Source organism: Sapajus apella, unplaced genomic scaffold (assembly GCF_009761245.1).
Source record: "Sapajus apella isolate SASKATOON/1434 unplaced genomic scaffold, GSC_monkey_1.0 scaffold31, whole genome shotgun sequence".
NCBI lineage: Eukaryota > Metazoa > Chordata > Mammalia > Primates > Cebidae > Sapajus > Sapajus apella.
In genome coordinates this window covers 10,716,566-10,723,586 of record NW_022436971.1, presented here as the reverse complement: position 1 = coordinate 10,723,586, position 7,021 = coordinate 10,716,566, and the positions used below count along the sequence as shown (strand labels likewise).

The following is a 7,021-nucleotide window of genomic DNA, read 5'->3' as shown; positions in this document are numbered from 1 at the left end:
TAGGGCCATGAAATGTGGGCCTGAAATCTCTACACATGCAGGAGTTTGCAACACAGAACTAGAACCCCACGATTATGAAACTCAAAGAGCTTACATAACAAACTACTGACGCATATTCCCGACTTCTCTTCTGGAGACAGAGACATTATATGTTTTACTCTGGAATACAAACAAATCTTCTCATGGGAGAAGAGGCGAAATTCTTCAATCTGATATATAAGCAATGTCTCTAGGGAGATGAAAAGATGTTTTTAGACTCTATTACCCTTAGAATGGGAACAAATGACTCTGGAAGAAAGGAAACATTCTCTTTTTGTAGTGAGTCCATTTCCATTGCTCAGAAGGCCTGACCCATACAGAAAGACAAGAGGAAGAATTGTCTTCTAACACTAATTAGCCCAGCAACGAATTATAAACCCAGGAAATACATTTTCGGACCAGATGATATGAAATAACATACATCTTCTACAGCCTAAAAAAATTAAAAATCAATATAAAAAATAAAAAGCTCTTGATTTGGGGAGACTCCTCCATGTAAGTTACTGGGAATATCACTCTTCTATTGCACATCAATGAAAGAAAGAGGAGGCAGCAGGGAACCTCTCACCCCCCGCCTCATACCCCCTAGGTGTCAAGGATATCCTTTGCCTTACCTGATGGCTGAAATGAGGTCAACCAATATGGAAGTGAACTCAACCAAGTTCAAGTAGTTAGCCACACCGGTCTTCAAAGTGAAACCACCCTCGAGAACTCATTTCACACAGCCCAATTTCCCAGTAACCATGTCAATCCCCAGGGTTTTATGGTAAATAAACAATTTTACAAGAAATATTCACATCCTATATCAACTGTCTTATTTGTTATTCACAAAACTCTTATGAAATTTGTGGAGTGGGAGCTATGATTATCCCGATTACATAGATTAAAACAAAATGCAGTTCCAGAAAAGAAAACAGCCAACAAGACTACACATAGTTGGTTAATGGCAGAAATAAGATTCAAGCCCACTCTCCGTGTGCAAATTCTGTGATTTCACACTAACATTACACTGTCTCATCATAACTGCACTACGCTGATACAACCAGGAGACTTTAAAATCTAATAAATAATGTCAGCTTTTTTCTTATCGTTAAATGACAAGTATGATCATTTTCAAGCCATTGATTTGTTTTATTGTTTTTGCTATTGTTTTAAGAGTATTTTTAAAAGTCATCCAATTATTTTGGTATCGTCAGGCCTAAGCATTTCACTTTGATATATGAATAAAAGGGCTGGGTTACATTTTATCTTCCTTTCTTAATCATGAATTAATCGATTTTTTAAATTCCTGACATGGTATAGGGCAGACAGGATGGGAAAGCGACAGGAAAAGAGTTGTGTTCTCTGAGACTGTGGTCAGGCTGAAGTGCTGGGGCTTTCAATTCCAAGGGAAAGTGAGCCAGAACTTTTGTAATAAATGCCAGTTGCTCTCCACCCCCGAGTATAAAAGAACTTCTATGGCTCATTTTGCTAAGTATATGCAAAATTTGAAGAGCTAAAAGTAAGTCAATATTAAACCTGTTTTTTAAAAATCAGACATGGTCTCAGACCAGGTAACAGTCCTGTGCCTTTGTTCCAGACTTGAGAAATAGACTCATGGGCCATCCCTGGAAGACATGTCCCTAGGCCAGCTAAGCAGCTGTACACCATATCCTAGGCTTGAGAATTAGCCATGCCAACTTTCCCTAAGAGGCACATCTCCAGGCTGACTTAGCTACTGTGCATCCATGCCCCCAGCCAACAAAAGAATCCCATGACCCCAACCTGAACAAGCCAAAACTCAAATTGGCCATTCGACCACCCACACATGCCTACATCTAAAGAAACACCTGGAAAAAAAAAACTAAGAAACACCTGGTAAGCCCACCTCCAGCAAAGTTATGCCACCACTACCACAATCTCAGCCTAGGTTACTGAGACACAAACATCACTAGCATGGATTATTACTGAAGCAACTACACAGAGACTACACTACTGTGTCCATCTACAATCAAAGCTAATGCACCTCATAAAACAAACACCCCAAGAGCCATCTATATGAATGAGTATTTTCCTATAAACCTACTCCATATAGTTGGAAGAGGCAACTGTTCCATTGGATTCATAGAATTCAACAGAGGAACACATCAAACATGCAAAAGCAAGGAAATATGACATGTCCAAAGGAACATAATAACTCTCCACTAACAGACCCCAATCATAAGGAAATATACTAAATGCCAGGAAAATTTTCAAAATAATAATCTTAAGGACACTAAGGAAAATATTAAAGAATACAGATAGATAATTCAATGAAATAAGAAAAACAATTCATTATGTAAATGAGAAATTTAAGAAAGAAATAGATATATTTTTAAATCAAAAATCCCCCAGAGCTGAAGAATTCAATGACTAAAATAAAAAATACAGTCAAGAGCTTCAATAATATACTAGACCAAGCAGAAGAAAACTTCTGAACTTGAAGACAGGTCTCTTGAAATAACACAGGTAGAAAATAATAACAACAACAAAATGAATAAAAAAGAAAACAAAGCATACGGGACTTGCGGGACAGCATTAGGTGAAAAAATATTTGCATTATAGATGTTCCAGAAAGAGAAGAAAAGGGGAAAGCTGCAGAAAATATATTTAATGAAATCACAGCTAAAAACATTCTAAGTCTTGGGAGAGAGATGGGCACGCAGATCTAGAAAGTTCAAAGAACTCATAATAGATTTAATCCAAAATGGTTTTCTCCAAGGCACATGATAGTCAAATTGTCAAAAATTGACAAAAATTGTCAAAAATTGACAAAGCATTCTAACAACAGCAGGAGAAAAGTGTCAAGTTACATATAAGGAAATCCACATTAGACTAACAATGAATTTCTCAGTAGAAATCTTACATGCCAGAAGATTATAGGATGATACATTCAGTGTGCTGAAAGAAAAAAAAAAAACAACTTGTGAACCAAGAATATTATTCCAGCAAAACTACCCTTCAGAAATGAAGGAGCAGTAAAATATTTCACAGACAAGCAAAAACTATGGATTTTTTTTTGAGACAGAGTCTCGCTCTGTTGCCCAGGTTGGAGTGCAATGGTGAGATCTTGGCTCACTGCAACTTCTGCCTCCCAGGTTCAAGCAATTCTCCTGCCTTAGCCTCCCAAGTAGCTGGGATCACAGGCACCCACCATCATGCCCAGTTAATTTTTATATTTTTTTTGCAGAGATGGGATTTCACCATGTTGGCCAGGTTGGTCCTGAACTCCTGACCTCAGGTGATCTGCCTGCCTTTGCCTCCCAATGTGCTGGGGTTACAGGCATGAGCTACTGCATCTGGCCAAACTGAACATATTTATTATAACTAGTCTGGCCTTACAAGAAATTCTCAAGGGACTCTTACATATGTAAGTGAAAAGATGATAACCACCATCATGAAAAAAAGTAAACTATAAAACTCACTGGTATATCCAATAAACAAAAAATAAAGCTAAATGAATCAAACCTTATTACTACAGAAAAACCACCCAATCACAAAAATAAACAACAGAAGAAAAAAATAAAAGATAATATACAAAATAATCAGATACAATCAATACAATCACAGGAGCAAGTCCTCCCTTAATAATAATAACCTTGAATGTAAAAGATTAAAATTTCTGTTTAAAAGATACAGCTAACTGGGGCTGGGCATGGTGGCTCAGGCCTGTAATCCCAACACTTGGAAGGCCAAGGCAGGGGGATCATTTGAGGTCAGCAGTTCAAGACCAGTCTGGCCAACATGGTGAGACCCCCGTCTTAGCTAAAAAATAAAAAAAGTAGCTGGGTGTGGTGGTGCACACCTGTAATCCCAGCTACTCAGGAGGCTGAGGCAGGAAAATTGCTTGAACCTGGAAGATGGAGGCTGTAGTGAGCCAAGATCACGTCACTGCACTCCAGGCTGGGTGATAGAGTCAGACTCCATCTCAAAAATTAATTAATTAATTAATTAAAATAAAAGACATAGACAACTGCTTGAGTAAAACTTCAAAACCCAACTATATGCTGTCTATAGGAAAGTCGTCTCACCTGTGAAGACATACATCAACTGAAAGTGAAGGGATATAAAAAGATATTCCATGCATAAAGAAACCAAAAGCAAACAAAAGTAGCTAACTTCAATGAGACAAAACAGACTTCAAGTCAAAAAATAAAAGGAGATGAAGAATGACATTATATAAGAATGAAGGGATCAATTCAGAGAAAGAATATAATAATTATAAATATATATTCACCCAAAAATGAACCACACAGATATATCAATAAAATATTATTACATCTAAAAAGGACAGATAGACACTTGTAAAATAATATTTGGGGATTTCTCATTCTCGGCGTTGAACATATTATCTGGACAGAAATCAACAAAGAAACATCAGATTTATATTGCACTATATGCCAAATGGACCTAACAGACATTTGCAGAACATTGCACCCACAAGCTGCATAATATACATTCTTTTCATCAGCAAATAGAAAATTCTCCAGAATAGAACATATTTTAGGACACAAAACAAGTCTTGAAAGATTTTTTTAAATCAAAACTATATCAAATATCTTATCTAACCACAATGGAATAAAATTAGAAACCAAAGACAACAGGAACCTAGGAAACTACACAAACACATGGAAATTAAACATGTTCCTGAATGACAAATGGGTAAAGGAAGAAATTTTATATAAGAACTTAAAATTCCTTGAAACAAATGAAAATAGAAACACAACATACCAAACCTATATGACACAGCATAAGCAGTATTAAGTGGTAAGTTTATAAAAATAAATGCATATATCAAAAAAACTATATATTTTAAATAAACAATCTAATGATACAACTCAAGGAACTAGAAAAGCAAGAATAAACCAAATTCAAAATTAGTAGAAAGAGATAATAAAGATCAGAGCAGAAATAAAATTGAGACTATAAAATATAGAATATTAATGAAACAAAAGTTGGTTTTTTGAAAAGATAAATGTAACCAAAGAAGTGGAAAACTTCTGCAAGAAAAATTACAAAACACTGACAAAATAAATTGAAGAGAATATAAAAGAATGGAAAGATAACACCATGCTTATGGATTAGAAGAATTTTTTTTTCTCTGACATTTTCCTGATGACCAGCAAGGCTATTTATTTCTTTTCTTTTTTTCCAGTGGAAAGTAACTTTTATTGAGACCTCACCAGCTGCAAAATCTGTTCCTGGCATTATGCTCCTTCTTCCTTTGCAATTCGGTCTTTCTTGAGTGGTCCCATGAATGCTTTCTTCTCCTCCATGGTCTGGAAACAGCATGGTCAAATTGGAGGTGATGTCAATGAACTTAAGGCCAATCTTCTCCAGAGTCTGCCATTTGGTCTCCACCAGCAAGGAGTTGCAGAGGGTGAGCACTTGCTTCTTGGTTCCCACCACACAGCCTTTTAGCATGACAAAGTCACTGGATTAGGTTTGACTGCGTGACCCCAAATCAGCCAGTCCATTGGCTGGCTAGAAACCAACCAGTTTTTATGAAGTGTCACCATAGTGGACAAATCACCCAGAGGGTTGATGCTCTTGTCAGACGGGTCATAGTCAGTGGAGGCATTGTTCTTTGATGAGTTTGCCATCCTTGATAAGGTAGCTCTGGCTGATCTTACAGATCTTCTTGTTGATCTCAGTGCAGTGATGGTAGTCTTTCTGCTCATTATGTGCCACAGAGAAGGCCACACGGGCAGGATGCCATGCCCCAATACAGGCCACCTCATGCAGGCCTCAGTGGGTTTTGCAGGGCAGCTTCTTGGTTTGCCAACAACTGGTGACCCCTTTGTAGCCTTTACCCTTGGTCACCCCGATGACATTGATCACCTCCTCCTGCCCAAACACTTGGTTCACAGATACCTGCTGCTCCAGCCTCTCACAGGCCCAATCCAGCTTCTTGGCCACGGTGCCTCCATTCATCTGGATCTCCATCAGGTGGGCCTTCTTCTGGTGCAGAGGAAGCGGGTGCATCTGGGTATGGGCAATGACTCGGACGACTTGGCAGTACTTCTTCATGCTGCTGAAGTCCTTCTCCAGCTGCTTCTTGTCATCCTCATCCTGCCATTTCTTGTAGTACTTGGTAAAGGCCGTGGTCTTAGATTTATGCCAGTTCTTACAGAAATGTCTCTTGCACTCATCGATGATGTGCTCAGAGAAGACGGCCTTGGAGGTCTGGAGGCCCCGAGGGGTTCCCACATAGCCCACAATGCCCACAACCACTATGGGTGGTGTCTCCACAATGGTCACAGCCTCTACGACCTCCTTCTTGTTCACTTTGGATTCTGGCCTGTTGACTTCCCACACGATGTGGGTCATGCCAGCCTTGTATCCCAGGAAGGCTGTGAGGTGGACCGGCCTGGAAGGGTCATCCTTAGGGAAGCTCTTCACCTTTCCACGATGCCTGCTGCTGGGCTTCTGAGGCAGGAAGTCAAGGGACCCATGTCTGGGAGCAAACTTTCTGTAAGACACCACACTGTCAAATCCCGCTGGTTGAGAGGCTAGTCTAGTTAATCTAGACTAAGAAAAATAGAGAATGTCCAAATAATAAAATCAGAAGCAAAAAAGGAGACATTACAATTGATACCATAGAAATACAAAGGACATTAGAGACTGATATGAGCAAACATATGCCAATAAATTTGAGAATTAATATTGTTAAAATGATCAAATTACCCAAAATAAGATACAGATTCAACACAATCCCTGTCAACCTACCAATGATATTCTTCACAAAAACAGGAAAAAAAGTCTTAGAATTTGGCCAGGCTCAGTGGCTCACGCCTGTAATCCCAGCACTTTGGGAGGCTGAGGTCGGTGGATCAAGAGGTCAGGAGATCAAGACCATCCTGGCCAACATGGTGAAACTCCGTCTCTACTAAAAATACAAAAATTAGCTGGGTGTGGTGGCATACCCTGTAGTCCCAGCTACTCGGGAGGCTGTGGCAAGAAA

General features: G+C 39.0%; 1 pseudogene; it reads right to left on the bottom strand.

The window, feature by feature from the left end:
* Positions 1-5,201: 5,201 nt before the first annotated feature.
* Positions 5,202-6,511, bottom strand: LOC116562130 (annotated as a pseudogene).
* Positions 6,512-7,021: the final 510 nt, after the last annotated feature.